We start from the raw sequence: 16,816 nt of genomic DNA on the forward strand, positions 1-16,816 counted from the left end.
CGCTCAAAAAATAGGAATCTCATTCTTTCCTTCTATAGATCTCTCTCTCTCTCTCTCTCTCTCTCTCTCTCTCTAGGCACAGGCATGGGGGGTATGCGGAGAAATCTGTCAGAACAGACTATTTTTATTCCTCTCTCTCTCTCATTCTCTGGTTCTGCCTCATTCTCTCTCTCTTTCTCTCTCTCTGTTTTTTTGCTAGAGGCATGAAGAAAAACATCATTTTTATGGCAGGCGAATTTGATACTTATGGAGCCAAAGGAGCCAAACACAGTGATGATAATAACAACACCGATGATAACACAGTGATGATAATAACAACACCGATGATAACACAGTGATGATAATAACAACACCGATGATAACACAGTGATGATAATAACAACACCGATGATGATACTAATGATGCTGATGCTGATGCTGATGATGATGATGATGATAATCATGTAATCATCTAAACACCATAAGTGCCAGACTTGAAATGCACAAGTAAACCTGTGCCAGAACAAGGCAAAACCAGGAACAGATACCAAATGCAGATTTAAAGGAAGGCTACAGTCTGTGATTCCAATCCCATAGACACTATGGCACAATGATACTATGACAATATGATACTATGTCACTATGACACTATGGCACTATGTTAAATTCAGGGAATTGGTGCTCACGGTCCTGCAGCTGTTGGCTCAAAAACACAAGAATAAGCTAAGCTGGTGCTCATTCACAGTCCTGTAAATAGTAAACAAAACAGCAGCTCGGATCGAGACGTAAACAACCCAGCCAATCAGCAGTGCTTCAGCTGCACAGGTGGGTGTAATTTGATTGGGTGTTGAGCTCACATTTCAACAGCCTTTCGTGAAAACTGAAACTGAATTGCGGTCTGCATCTTTAAGGTGATTGACAGAAAGTTCCACAGCATGGTGTCTGGTCTGGATCTCTGCCAGACCAGGGCGGGACCAGAGCCGGATGAGGGCCGGGTGAGGGCCAGGTGAGGGCCGGATGAGGGGCTGAAATGAGCTCCTCTGTGGGTTTGGCTCTCTCTCTGAGTGAGAGTGTGAATCATACTCGCCCCTACAGTGACACTAAGAGATGACTAACACTGCTCTCCAAGTCTTAGGGAGCTACTTGATACATTCTTTCTCTCTATTCCTCTCTTTCTCTCTCTCACTCCATCTCTCTACTTAATACATTTCTTCACTCCATCCCCCCTCCCTCTCTCCCTATCTCCACCCACACCTCTGTCTTTATTTCAGTGTGTGTTTATCTTACACCTGGGCTGACTCCTGTGGGCAGGCATCTGTCTGATCTGTGTCAGTGAGGGAGTTAGTTTCATTTCTCCAATCCCACCCCCCTACACACACACTCACACACAGATGTGTACACACACACACATGCACATACACACACAAATGCAGAAAACACACATGCACACACACGCACGCACGCACGCGCACACACAGAAAACACACACGCACACTCGCACGCACGCACATACATACACACACATGCACGCCGGACGCACACACGCACACGCACCCTACTGATTCTGATGTGAGAATAAGAGAGAATACAGACTGTGCTGTGGGACCTCAGGCAATGACTGTACTTGCAGTTGCATTTTAACATTTTCATAGAGCTTTTGGGGGCCTACCATAGGTTATCCCATGCCCAAAGAAGAACATCAATACTGGCAACCTTTGATCTGTCTGGCAATCTGAAACAGCAGCTCATGGGATAAAAACATATACATACAGCCAAGAGTTCAGTCTCTTCACATAACAAACTCTTCAAGGAGAGTAAAAATACTTTGGAGACAGGCATGTCTGTAGGGAGGTGAGTCATGCGCTACAGTCATGGCTGCATTTGTTTTAAGGGGGATCCATGCTATCATGGAGGCACCATAGCGACGCCTTGGAGACAAACTATAGAGACACTACAATGGAGGCACCATGACGACAGTGTAGAGACACCATGGCAACACTGTTGAACCACCACGGCGACGCTGTGGAGACACACAGTAGAGACACAACAATGGAGGCACCATGGAGACACTGTGGACAGGGTTTAAAGAGCTGGACAGGGTGTCTCTGTCTCCTCTCTTTGATCCCTAACCCCCACGCTGACACCCCAACGCTCCTCAAGAACACGGAGATAGATTTGCCAATTCCTCTGCCATGACGCCATCAGTGTCACCCCTGGCTGTGATAGTGCCACACCTGCAGCCCGCCTCTGATGCCCCCAATACATACCATAATACCTCATGACATTACTGATACGCCCCCAATACATACCATAATACCTCATGACATTACTGATACGCCCCCAATACATACCATAATACCTCATGACAAATTACTGTCTGCTGGGCTTTGCATCACACTTGTTTGTGTGTGTGTATGTACAGTTTGTGTGCATCAACTGTTGCATCAACTGTTTGTGTGTGTGTATGTACAGTGTGTGTGTGTGAGTGTATGTTTATGTTTATGTGTATGTGTGTGTGTGTTTGTGAGAGAGAGAGAGTGTGTGTATATATATGTGTGTGTGTGTGTGTATATGTGTGTGTGTGTGTGTGTGTGTGTATATATGTGTGTGTGTGTGTGTGTGTGTGTGTGTGTGCACCAGGCCTGATATATTTACCTGCAGCACAGATTCAGTGAAGCTCTGTGGGGGGGTGGAGTTCCCCAGCAGCAGCAAATCTGCCACATCTACTCGGCCAGCAGCTGCGGACCTCAGCAGAAACTGCCCGGCGTCGCAGGGAGTTACACTCTCATTTCTTTATATATTTACACACTTATTTCTTTATATATTAACACACTTATTTATTTATATATTTACACACTTATTTCTTTATATATTTTCACACTTATTTATTTTATTTTACTTTTGAAGCAGGTAGCAGGAAAGCTCATGTGCTTAGAGTAGCCATTGTCAAAGTGACAAAACAACATTGCAAAAGGCGATTAATCAGCAGCACAACCCAAATGATTGCAGATGCTTTTGTAAAAAGGGAATTAACGGATTATGTGGCCATGTTCAACAAGCAAGGAAGAAAAGAAGAAGGCGACTGAGAGCTGCACATGACATTAGAATAAAGAGAAACAGTGACAATAGAGGAAGAAAATGGGAGAGAACTGGTGTGAGTGCCAGAGGGAGAGAGAGAAAGAGAGGGAGAGAGAGAGAAAGAATGCATGCAGGAGTGAGTGAGAGAGAGATAAAGAGAGGGAGAGAGAGAAAGAATGCATGCAGGAGTGAGTGAGAAAGAGGGAAAGAGAGGGAGAGAGAGAGAAAGAATGCATGCAGGAGTGAGTGAGAGAGAGATAAAGAGAGGGAGAGAGAGAAAGAATGCATGCAGGAGTGAGTGAGAGAGATAAAGAGAGGGAGAGAGAGAGAAAGAATGCATGCAGGAGTGAGTGAGAGAGAGATAAAGAGAGGGAGAGAGAGAGAAAGAATGCATGCAGGAGTGAGTGAGTGAGAGAGAGCGAGAGAAAGAGATGAGAGGGGGGAGCTTACTATATATACCCTGCTGACATTTCAACATTGATTCAACGGTGAATATACAAAGGGTGAATCAAAGTTGAATTATGTGTTGGATTTGCAAATTGAATCAACATTGTTTCAACATCCGCCATTTCAACATAGGTGAACACATGTTGAAAGCCTCAACAGTGAATCACTGTTGAATATGATATATTGCAACATTGAAACAACGCAGTAAAATCCAACATGGTTAAAGCCTCAACTACAAATCACCGTTGAATAAACGTTGATATTGCAACATTGCTTCAACATTTTACCTTTATTAGCCTATGCAACTTGCAGTAGGCCTATCACACACAAAAATGATAAACACCTCCATCAAGAACCAGTCAACTTATATATTTATTTACATTATTTTATTTTGTTTTATGTTTACAACATAAATGATCTATCCAAACTCAGGTGTATGTGGTGTGAGAGGGGCGTAGCAAGCGTGGGGGATTGTGGGTAACGTACACATTTTTGCTGGAACCCAATTCTATCCCCCACACTTTTTTGTCAGATTAAAAGGAAAGTAAAATATGGAAATAAACTCCCGTAAAGAGTTGGAACCGTATGTGTAATGAGGGCGGGCTCTGATGACGCACACACAGACACAAATAGGTCTGTTGATTTGATTGAACGGTCATCCAGCCAATCACATCAAGTTAGTGTCAGTGAAGAACCAGAGCCGCTCTGATCAAATTCTAAGTGTGCGTCTTTCAAGGCTGTGCTGCTGCTTGGGTCTGTCTTATCACGTCTGCAGTGAGCAGATTTCAGGTTGAATTGAAATGATAATTGTTACCATTATGCTAATTTAGTAAACCAAAATTCACTGTCTTACAGTTTTTGTCACAATGTAGAAATGCAGGGAGTCAAAGTGAAAAGCGAGGTGTGCTCACCAAGGCACTTGTTGTTTCTGCAGAAAGACCTTTGGCTACTGTTCTCAGAGCATTATGCTTTTTCTGTCTATGATCTGCAGCTTTTCTCAAACTATGGGCCTCCTCAACAAAAAAGTAAGTAAATTAGGGCACATATAATAATGAAAATAAAAAAAGCAAAATTTTGTTGAAATTGCATAGACAGTCAATAAAAAATCTAGTGCAAAGTCAGGCCAATAAGAGGCTTGGGTAGTTCTGTTTTGACCAAGTTATGTAAGAGCAGCAGAAGTGTTGTGTTTTCAGGACAACAACACCAAGTTGTAAAGTGTACAAGTGTGCAAGTGGAGAGTGCAGGCGGCCATTGTGGGTTCAAATTAAGTTATGCCAGATTGTGAGCGGGTGACTTCACCTTCACATCTGATCATTTGCAGAACATGATGGCTGGTGGAGCACTTGCTCGCCTGAGTTGGACTGAAAAGAAAACAGCACCGTAAACTATAGGCTAAAAGGTTGTTGTCCCTGCACCACGTGGTCAGATGGTCGCACTCCAACCTGTATTGAGTCCGCCGCCCTTGGTGATGTTTCCCAATCAGAAATAGCCTACTTATTAATTTGGTGTCATCAACTATATAGACATAGCCCAGTCAGCACACATTGCATCCTCTGTAGGCCGCTTGGCTCGGCATGCAAACTGGAAGGGGTCCAGGGTGGGGGGGAATGGCTTTGATATGTGACATGACAAGCCGCTCAAAGCGAAACATGATGGGGACTCATCCTTAAGCAAGACGGCTTGGAAAAACACAGCTTCATTACATCATCGATCCATTTAGAACGCCTTATTTGATCTTACAAGCCGTCAGCACACATACGCCTCCAAAGACGCTTGAGTTCTACATCTGAGAACTAAGATTTCCTGTAGGCTATGTAAAACTCAAATAGAACGCTTATGAGCGCTCATGCAATGTGTGCATCCCTGCAGCAAGTGAAAGGTAACGTGGGCTAGAAGCAACAATAGTTTAAACAATAACGTGGCTTCCTGTAACTATCATTGGAAACAGCATAGAAACTGCTAATCATAATCTTTAAATTGACATTAATTAAGCTGGCTATATGCAACACAATTTATTTATATTCCCTTATGTTTGGGTAGACGTTTGAAACGTTTTTGAATTTGAGCTTACAGTTCTGTCATTATTCTGTGTCCTTTACATTTATTTAATAGGTATTATAGTTAGGCATATTAATAGTCCAGTGATACCTCGAAATTAGGCTGTTGTCTGTTAGGCAATTTATTGTAGCCTGCTAACCCATATGCACAAAACATGATTTCTGAATTGATTTCTTCATTTATAACATGAAATGTGTCTCCAGGGTAGTGTCAAATAGTGCAGTGATAGCAGATAGATAATGTAGGCCTAGGCTAATAGTGCAGTGATAGCAGGTAGATAATGTAGGCCTAGGCTACGTGTGCTACGGGCGCTGCTTGTTCTGTCCCTCTCAAACTACATTAAAATGGTGTAGGCTATTTAGCAATCAGAATTTCAAAACATTCCAACAACCTCCAATATAGTCCGCATCCCTCTCAGAAAATACTTACAACATGTCTGTAGGGAGTTATTTATAATTTGGCCAGATTGTTTCACTTCCCTATCTCAAAACCCCCACACTTTTAAAAAGCTTGATACGCCTCTGCGAGAGGCTGTGCATGTATACTGATGGCATCATTCAGCAACAGCAGGGAGTGTCTTCCGACGGCCACCACCACCCACCCTCTCCGGTGCATACTTCAAATTTCTTCCCATGGTGTCCATTATTCGGGTCAGGGTGGTTTTGTGTTCGCTGAAGACAGCATCTAAAGAGGAAACAACAAACCATTATTGTCAAAAACTAGTGAAAAAGCCTGTGGACATTCTCTGGGATTTGAATCAGGGATATTCCGATCACTGAACTTTACAACCCCAAATCAGAAAAAGTTGGGACGTTGTGTAAAATGTGAATAAAAACAGAATGTAATAATCTGCAAATCTCTTAAACTCATATTTAGTTGCAAAAGGACACAGACAACATATCAAATGTTGAAAATGACAAATTTGACTATTTCATGGAAAATATATGTTAATTTTGAATTTGATACCAGCAACATGTTTCAAAAAAGTTGGGACGGGGTAACAAAATGCTGGAAAAGTTGTGTAATGATAAAGAAAACAAAAGGAGGAATGTTTCACAACTAATTAGGGTAACTGGCAACACGATTGGGTATGAAAAAGAGCATCCCAGAGAGGCAGGGTCTCTTAGAAGTAAAGATGTAGGGGTATTCATCACTCTGTGTAAACCTGTGTGCACAAATGATGAAACAATGTAATTTTAATGCTTCTTAACATGAAATTGTGAAGTATTTGGGGAGTTCATCATCTACAGGACATAATATTATTAAAACATTCAGAGAATCCAGAGAAATCTTTGCAAACAAGGGAAAGAGCTGAAAAACAAATTGGATGGCCGTGGTCTTTTGGACCTCAGATGGCACTGCATCAACACCAGACCTGTTTCCAGACCTGTCATTGTATGGGCTCAGGAAAACCTCTGATAACCATTGTCTATGTGCACAGTTTGATACTCAATTCAAAAACTGCATGCAACAGCAAAAATTGTATTGAGACATGATACAGAAAATACCACCGTCTTATCTGGGCCTGAGCTTGTTTAAAATGGACTGAGGTAACATGGAAAAAGGTCCTGTGGTTAGACCAATCAAAATTTGCCATTCTTTTTGGAAATCATGGACTCATCTGGGCTAAAGAGGAGAGGGCCTATCCAAGTATCCAACCTATCCAACTTGTTTTAGTGCTCAGTTCGAAACCCAACATCTATGACGGTGTGGAGGAGCATTAGTGCCTACAGCATGGGCATCTTGCACATTTGGCAAAGCACAATCAATTCTGAATGATGTATACAGGTTTTGAGCAACATATACTACCATCCAGGCAATGTCTTTTCCAGGGAAGACCTTGAATATTTCAGGAAAACAATGCCACAATGAAATCTGCACATATTTAATATAGTATTTAGTATTTAGTAATAGTATTTCCATAGAGGAAGAGTCCAGGTGCTAAGATGGCCTGTCTGCAGTCCAGATTTGTCAAATTAGGTGCATAATGGAATGGAAAAAACATGACTAAGAATACCCTGGTTGAGCAAGGATGAAATCCTATATCGGGGAGTAATGGGACAACATTTCATTCTCAAAACTCTAGCAAATGGTCTCCTCAGTTCCTAAACATTTACAGAATTTGTTAAAATGAAGAGGTGAAGCAGCACAGTGGTAAACATGTTCCCCGTCCCAACTTTTTTTTAAACATGTTGCTGGCATCAAATTCAAAATTAACATATATTTTCAATGAAATAGTCCAAATTTTAATTTTCAATATTTGAAATGTTGTCTATGTCATTTTTGCTGCTAAATATGGGTTTACAAGACTTATCACATTCTGTTTGTATTTGCATTTTATACAACGTCCCAACTTTTTCTGATTTGGGGTTGTAAAAAAACAAACCTACACTAGCAGCCTCGAAGTCAGGTGCAATAGTTAGAAGTAAAGCAGATGTGTATACATCACCATTATAAAGTTTGGGGTACACTTAGAAATGTCCCGTGCATTTCTTTTGATAAAGAGGACCTTTTTTAAAGTGACCCAACACGTCTAAGCAGCAGTATGTCTGTGTGATATCATACCTAATTGCAACATTGCCTGCAGCAGCTCTTGCCTTCTTGCCTACACCACCTTTCATCCCCCATCTGACTTGCAATAGCAGCTTCTGGCTCCAGGCTGGGACTGCTGGATAGCACCTAAAAAAATAAAACAGCAATTGCCATACATTTTGTTATTGTTGATTAGGGCTGTCACTTTTGAGAAAAATCAAATTCGAACGGATATCAAATATCAAGCAATGTATTCGAATATCTAATATCGACCCCCCAAAATAAAAAACAGAAAAAAAAAAAAAAATCGAACAGAATCGGCACAAACAATAACATGATAACTTACAGCGACAGGAGTGAGGCCGGTAGCCTATCCTAATTAATTTCTTAATATTGTTCGCTAGAAAGACCAATCTATCAACTTGATCAGGATCAAGTGCGGCTCTTTATATTGACGCTGTTCCCTCCAACTCCCATGGGTCTCCAACACGTCACTCTCAAGCCAAGCCAAGCTGAAGCAGTAGGGCCTACTACCGGTACATTTAAATACAATTCTTGCCTTGAAGCATTCCAGCCTATGAATTTAATAAAAACGTAAAAACCATGCATAATTAAAAAAATAACTCAATTTAGGCTACTTGGCTCACAAATAAGGTTTCCATTAGAGCACACGATGTTCAATGAATGAGGAAAGCAGCGGCTGCCTTGTCTTGCAATAAACAGCTGGAAATTCAGACACTCTTTAAACATGAAACTTAACTTTGAACCATCAAATACCTCCTAGATTTAAGTGCCCATCAGTCTCAACATTAAGCAATATAATAAATCACTCCAAAAGATGTTGGACGCCTGGTGATGCTCTGGCCGTCTACTGTGCCTCTGACTCTGCTGCCTCATTTGCATAACTCGACAGGTGAGCGAGAGGATTGGATGTCCTGGATGCATAAGTAAACTGTTTTTTGCAGCAGAGTCTGCACACTACACTATCTTTAACGCAGAGTTTCCGCTAGAAAAAAATGGTGCCGGTCGAAGTGACCGGCGGTTTCGTTTTCCGGACATTTTGATGATATGCCGGTCAAATATCCTATTATCGCTTCTTAATTAGTCAAGTTGAGGAAAACTGGAGACAGGCTATGTAGCTTAAAGAATGACATAATCAGGCTGAATAGAATGCAACATGTTAATTAGCCTAACTTACGTAAACAGGCCTAACAAGATCTAGCCAGTGTCTATGTTTTCATGGACAGCAAGAGTCCGCTTCGTTCATTGTTTTAAAAAAGGCTATGTTGTTTGTTGCTGCTACCCGTTATCTCCAGTGGTGACTGTTTAACTTGCACAGATTCGCACACACATTGAATGAGCTCACCAGGGCTCTCAAGTTTTGAAGTTTGAAGTTTGCAAGGAGTGAGACTTTGTTTCTCAGGGGAGGGGCGTGGCATTGGCACAGTGCCACCCCCCCCCTGATCGAAGTACCACGAAAGTCCCACGCCTGCTTGAACTACTCATTGGCCACGCCCCCTCCCCTGATCAACAGACCCACCCTCCCCATAACCCATCGACCCAGCTTCATGAGAGAGCACAAATTCCATTATTTCAAACACACTGTTTTATTTATTCTAGAACCCTATAGTAAATAATAATAAATAATAATAACATAAATTATAATAATAATTTCACCCAAATGGGCCCTTTGAACAGCAGTGGCTCATTCTGCTCTAAACAAACAAAACCACCAAATGAGAAAAAGCACATTTAGCCCCAAAATGGTCTTTTGAACAGTGGTGGTTCTGTCCGTGTGTGTGTTTATGAGTGATGTTGTGTGTTGTAAGTGTTTGTGGCAGATTTTGATGCCTTGATGACTGATACTGGGGGCTCCCATTTAAAGCACGGTGGTTCAATGTCAGCCATTTTCACAGTCATGACGCCATCCTTAAAAATATTCTTGTTTGCAGTAACAGCCAAAAAAAAAAAAAAAAAAAAATGGGTCAGTGGTTAGGTCAATATTTTTTTTTGTACAAAAGTACAATTTTGGTCATGGTGATTACGTAGGTATGAATTTAAACAAATGTGCATATTGTGACGTAACTGACTGGGTCCTCAACCCGTGCCTTCAGGCGCATCACAGCAAACCTCAATCTGATGCAGGTTATGTAGACCAGCCTTTCTCAAACTTCTTTGACCTGAGGCCCAGTCATGGCAGACTTTGGGGTCATAGGGCTCATCTACCGCACGCATCTAACCCCACTCCCTCAAATCAAATTGTCATTATCATTATCACAATCATTATTATGCCTATATTGTTATACATGCACTTTCACTTAAATGGTTTGTGACATGCACATCAGAGGACTGCTTTACTAATGTAAGATATAATTAGTTTCATTGTTTTTGCATGGTTGCATGATGCTTGCATAAGAAAAGAAATACTTCTCAAAACAGCAACAATTATATGGGTGCTATTGTTTTGGGATGTTTCCCTCATGCAAGCATCATACATTGGTAGGAAATGGAGAAAAAAAATACATGTTTTTAATGAAGTTTAATTTGAATGCCTGAAGGATTCAGGAAACACAATACCAAATTGTTTGGCGAGCAGATAGGCGTAGATCACTGATCTGTTGATCTTTAACAGATAGAAATATGGCTACAATAGCTTTTGGCCACGTTATATTCAAATTTGACTATACAATACTCAGTGCTATACAGTGTATTATACAGTCTCTACTCTGTTTCTATGGAAGTTCCAAAAATTAACGTTGTTGTCAAGTGTCGTTAAACAATTAAATAGCATTCAGCATTTAATAACAGGTTGAAGCGGAGCTTTGATACCAAACGTTATCGATTAGTTTCGCTTTCTCTCGCGCAGGCGCCTGCATTGAATGAACGCGCATACCACCACTTTATTGTATGGCTCCAATGACATCGATAGCAGAAACGTTTGTTTTCTTTTTTTGTCGGTCCGCGGTATCTTGATCAACTGCGCAGCAAATTATCAGACGAAGTACCGGGCCTAATTTCACTCCACGACTCCGCATTTCCTATTCTGGGAAATGTTTAGGCTAGTTTCTTTTCTATCGGTTCTCTTCTATCGGTCCACGGTTCAATGATAGGCCTACCGTTTAATTGTGCCGGAAATTATCCGCGGACCAGCAATCTCCTCGTCGAGGAGGCCCTAACCCTGCAGATCATAGACAGAGAATGCATAGGCCTACTGTATGCTTTGGGTACAGAACACAGTTGCATGTCCAATGTACACGGAATGACAGTGTCTTGGAGCGGCCGCAACCCCGCAACTCCACTTCCAACGTCATGATTCCGACAGATAGCCTACGCCCGACACTTCTGCTTTTTATCTGGTGGTGGTGGAGTTGACCGTACATCTGAGGCTTCAGACATTACCAATTTATCATCATCCATCGCGTCTGGCCTCTGAAAAAAACTTTTAAGGCTAGTCTGCCTGGGCCTGGCCATGTTTGAACCGCCTTACTCATTTGTTCGTTGTTTAACATGGACGTTTTAAGCGTGCGCTTCCTATTTGAAATGTTTCCTATTTGAAATGCAGCATAGGCTATGCGTGTTGTTTAAAGTGCCCATATTTTGACTATTTTTCAACAAGTTCAAATAGGTCTTTGAGTTCCAGAAAACATGTTTCTGAAGTTGTTTGGTGGAAATAGCGTGTAGGAAACGATTGTTACCTACCTATATTACTCTCTGTTTCAGCCCCTTCCAGAGTATGCTGTTTTCTGCTGCTCATTACATATTCATGATCTGCAGCTAATTTGGCCACGCCCAAAGCTTCTAGAATCTTTGCCCACGCCCCACTGACTCTTACCACTACTACGTTAACTTTCAGTGGACATGGCGGCGGTAGTTCAACCATACATGTTCGAACCAGAATCTGATCCTGGAGGAGGGGAGTTTCCTGCACTACCCGAGACTCAGAGAATTCAGCAAGACGCTTCTGAATGGTTAGTGAAACTTTCTATTTATTTTTTTTTTAAACTTAGATAGTCAGTGTTTAGCCCGTGAAAGCTAACGTTAGCTAACGTTAGTGCCAGGTCAGGCACTATTATGAATTATTATTCATTATTTATTCAACTTAATGAATTTGTATTCACACAGTAGTAAACTATATTGTGCTTCTTGTTCACTAAACGTGAAGTTATGTCTTTTAAACACCCCGCTGCTTCAAGCTTTGCTCGGTTGACATTGGCCAAGGTGGTTGGCAGATCCTGTAACCTGCTTTAACTTAAAATAATGTTACAGTTTTTCACAGTAAAATTAGGGAGGGCTACAGACTGAGTGTTCCTAAAGCACAGAAGTATTTTTCTGTCATACTTATGAGACTTGCATGTATGCGCCTGATATATTGGTACATACTGGTGTGTTCTCATTGTAAACTTGAGAAAGTCTAGCCTAGCACTACTTACCATTCACCTACTTACGTCAGGCTGAGAAAAAGTACTAGCTAGCTGGAGCACGCTCGTTCAAATGTAATCGTAGGTGCTAGGCATGGGCAGTTCGTGACCTGATTCGGTCAGAAAGAACGAATCCCGAAGGTGAACGACGAGAACTGATTCCCAAAACAAGAGAACTGATTATTTTTTAACATACAAAAATATGGTCACGTAATAAAAGATACAAACGAACAGAGCTTCATCTCCCTCGACTGTATATCGCGATTGAGTCTAAAACGTGAATGAGAGTACTACAGCAGGTAGCAACTGCGTGGCCATGGGTAAACAAATGATAGGCCTGCATGGCTTTACTTACGTGCCTGCCTGCTAGCGCCATTTGATTCTTACTGCATTCCATTCAGTATATTTATGAAAAAAGGCACTTATGTGCTTAATATTAAGCTTGATATTTACATAAAATGATGTAACAGACCATATGAGACGGTGTTCTAAATGATATTTGACTTAAGAAAAACGAGACTGTGTTCTAAAGCATATTTTAACTTAAGGAACTGAAACAATGAATCAAACGAACGATTTGTGAAGGTGAAGGGAACTGAAAGAACTGATTCCTGGAATAGAATAATTTGGCCCATGCCTAGTAGGTGCTATTATTGGGTAAAAAATACCAGGTTTATTATTTCTTTAGCTTTATTCATGCAAGAGCCTGAGAACTTGCTGCCAGGAGGTACCACAGGTAACATGATCTTCCCTAAACTTATGTCAGCAATATATGATTGCAGACAAGATGCCACTGCAGATACTTACCTTAGGTTATGCATAATAGGTTACAAGACGGCTTCAGCAGCTGGATGAAAGGCCTCCATGTATGATAGGCAAACAGGTTCTAAACCTGGACGGTCTAAATGTGTTGTCACTGCAGAATGCATGCAACATTTACAGGGCTGACTACAGTCCTTTACAGTTACGGGGAATAGAGCAGTGAGTTATCTGTAATAACCTACTTACATTCACTTTTCATACAACATAATAAAGCAAATATAGTCTGCCAAAGCCTCTATTTCAGATTTTTTTCTTGAACTTATAGCCAAGTATTTCCTTAGCAAACTGTATATTACACAAATTCACATGAAGCATTTTACACATGCAATAAACATTTATTTACCACTGTACATAAAAATACAGTATTGAAGGATTCACTGAATCCAAATTAGACATACATTATAAAACCTGTTGACTAGCAATGTTCATTTTTCTCAGTCGTTACAGGTATTAAGCCTACAGAAGTTTTGTGAGCTGGTGCTGGGGCTTCCTTGGTAGAAAGATACGGGTAGTGATCCCCTCATGTGTCGTGGACCAGGGTTTCCTGGCGCCATGGAAGATAAGTAGGCTTCAAACTCCCGCCCCTTGATTGAATCTTGAGACATAGCTGGCGATGACCTCCTCCTTGTCTGGATGCTCATATTCTGAAGACAGGTCCGGCGGGATGTTTATCTTCAGAATCTCGTCTCCATATGATGATGGGTCAACAAAGACTTTCTCCATGATCATGTCCATCAAATCATCAACATACCCTGTGCAATACACATGCACACAAAAAAGTGAACTACATTATTCAACAACTGTTCATATTGACATTTTGCATGTGAAATTTTGTAGTTTCTCAGGTATTTAAGTAAGTTTGTTTGGTTTTATTTATTGTGTTGAAAGCACTGTTGCAGTACTTTGTCATGTACAATGTAAAATCTTTTTTTTTAAATTTTTTATTTTTTTTAACACAAAAACACTTACGGAATGTAGCGTCCGTCTTCACTGGTCTAGCTCTGCACTCTCCCTTCCTGGATTTTGGAAAGCTCAGTTTGTAAAGAGGATCCCCTGAAGATGTGGTGGCTTGTCCTCGATTAGCATTCTCATTATAATGCAGTGCAGCCAGGTAGAGTCTTGGACAGTAAAAAGAAAATCAGACATGAAAACAATTTCAAGGAATGGGCAAATATTCTCAAAGAATAAACACAGTTTCATTTACCTGCACAGCATTCCCAGATATGGATAGACCACGTTTTTGGGTGCGAACCGCAGAATGACACTATGGAACGCCTCCAAAGAGGACGTCTGGTAGTGGGGACTGAGTTTGGCGATATCCTTCAGGACAGTCTCTGGTCAGCTCCTTTTTCTAGATTGTAAAACGCAGGAGTTCCTGCAAGACAAAAAATAAATAAATATAGTACATATCATATTTTTGGTAATGACCATAATTGCAGAGTCCTAGACAGTTGTGTGCCAACACTCTTTCTTTCAGGGGGCTCAGTCTGGCAATCAATATATTTTGTAGCTGGTCTTTCTTCTGTATGTAATGTTAATGATGTACTGGCCTATACAAAAAGAGAAATGACATCAACTTCATCTTACATGTATGCCAACAGCTACATCAAATAAAAAAAAAGGATCACTAATAAATACTACACAAGAGAAGAAACTAATTACAAATAATGGTTGGCTTTGAGTGTAAATTGTCCAGTGATGTAGCAATTTCAACCATACACTCGTTCTACCCTGGACAACACTAACATATTCCAGTTCAGAAAACATTTCAAAATGCATTATTTTAGCAAATTCCCCAAAACCGCCTGGGATGTGTACTGCATGACCGATTTTGTCACAGGGTTTGATTGTCGAGACAATGCTGATTGCTAAGCTAGCGGTTAGCGTTACCTTGTACGGTGGCAAAACACTACCTAGGCTACTTGGTTAGTTTAGCAAAACACTGCTTGGTTAGTTCGTGTAGAATTGCAAAATAAATACAGGTAAATACGTGCACAATTTGACATCTCCCTTGTACATGAATTAGCTGCTAAAAAGATCAGAAACATATGTTTGGATTAGGGGCGAGCTAGGCCTAGCTACTGTATCTTCTGATGTGGTGGGCAAAAATCTACTGTAACGTTAGCTTGACGACCAAACTTGTAATCTCGCCCACACACACACACTTGTTTTAAACTGACTTTTTGTTGCGCAACCCATTACAGCATAGAAATCTTTTACAAATGCACAACTTTCGAATGTTTTGCTGGACAATGGCTTTGCAGGAGAAACCAAGCAGACTTGTAAACTAACTAATGTTAGAAGCTAGCGCTAGCGGTTAGCCGCCTCGGTGTCAATGGCAAAACACAACACACACGAGTTTACCCTAATTTACAAATTAAATTGTATAGAACTACTTACATGTTCCACGTCTGCAGGTATTTTGCGCAAAGTTGGAACTGCACCGTCGTTTAAGATGAGTTTCCCGGCTAATCCTGCCTTGTACTGACTGTAGTTTGAGAAACAGTCAGTCTCGAAATGATTGTTGCCAGTTTCTTGCCAACTGTAGCATGAACATTGCCATCAAAAATAAATTCAATCCATGCCGGTCTTCTGTCCTCTTCGGCTGGGACAAGATGAAGTGTTTTGTGCTCTTTTGTACAGCCAACAACAGAGCATTTTGCGTGGTGCTTCGACATGGTGTCTTCTAATCTGAACCAGTGCTTCCAAATCGGTAACAAAATGGCTGCTATCCGAGAAGTTACTGCTGTGCCTGGTGGGTGGAGACACTGTACGTATGCTCTGAGGGGGTGGGAATATTAAAATATTTCGGCTTGTGACGTGTGAAGCCTTGGCGATTTTGAACAGCTCACCCAGAGGCTGAAGGCGGGATCAATTCTGAAACTTGTATCTCACTCAAAACAACATGGATGGTTTTTCTTCCAAGTTTGTATGCATGTGGAAGCACCAGAGACACACAATAACACCCCAAATCCCAGAAAAAGTGATTTTTGCATAATATGGGCACTTTAATAGCTTTCAAACGGTAGAGCCTGTACATTTAAAAACAAAGCCAGAGGACATATTGCTTTAATATAGACTTACATTTTAAGGCTGATTCTCAAATACATATTGCGTTAGGGGGACGGGATTATTAGCCAATTTCAATCGGACAATTTGACCGGAGAGATTTAATTTTGTCGGACATTTCATTTTTTTTCCGGCCAATGCTTTAACGGTTACTTTACCATCTACAGTGTAGAACCCATTTCCAGACAGCACTTTTTAGATGAGTTGGTGACGTAATTGTTCGCTCAGGCTGGCCATTCTGTATCTTCCATTTTTCGAAACAGGGTGGCTATTGAGAGGGCTCTGGCTCCAGTCATTATTGTGGTTACTGGCTATTGGCTTGATTTGGTCATGAGCCAACGCTACAATACTGTACGTTTAGAGCACACGCTACTGGAAGAGATGGCAAACAATAAAATAAAAAACAAACTAAT

General features: G+C 41.1%; 1 long non-coding RNA gene across 1 annotated transcript; it reads right to left on the reverse strand.

Moving 5' to 3' along the window:
* Nucleotides 1–5,548: 5,548 nt before the first annotated feature.
* LOC125290323 lies at nucleotides 5,549–11,914 on the reverse strand. Its single transcript, XR_007192784.1, has 3 exons — nucleotides 11,794–11,914; nucleotides 8,128–8,241; nucleotides 5,549–6,246 (listed from the first exon to the last, which is right to left on the reverse strand). It is a non-coding gene; the product is annotated as an uncharacterized LOC125290323 (long non-coding RNA).
* Between the last annotated feature and the right edge of the window lie 4,902 nt (nucleotides 11,915–16,816).

Source organism: Alosa alosa, chromosome 2 (genome assembly GCF_017589495.1).
Source record: "Alosa alosa isolate M-15738 ecotype Scorff River chromosome 2, AALO_Geno_1.1, whole genome shotgun sequence".
Classification (NCBI taxonomy): Eukaryota; Metazoa; Chordata; class Actinopteri; order Clupeiformes; family Clupeidae; genus Alosa; species Alosa alosa.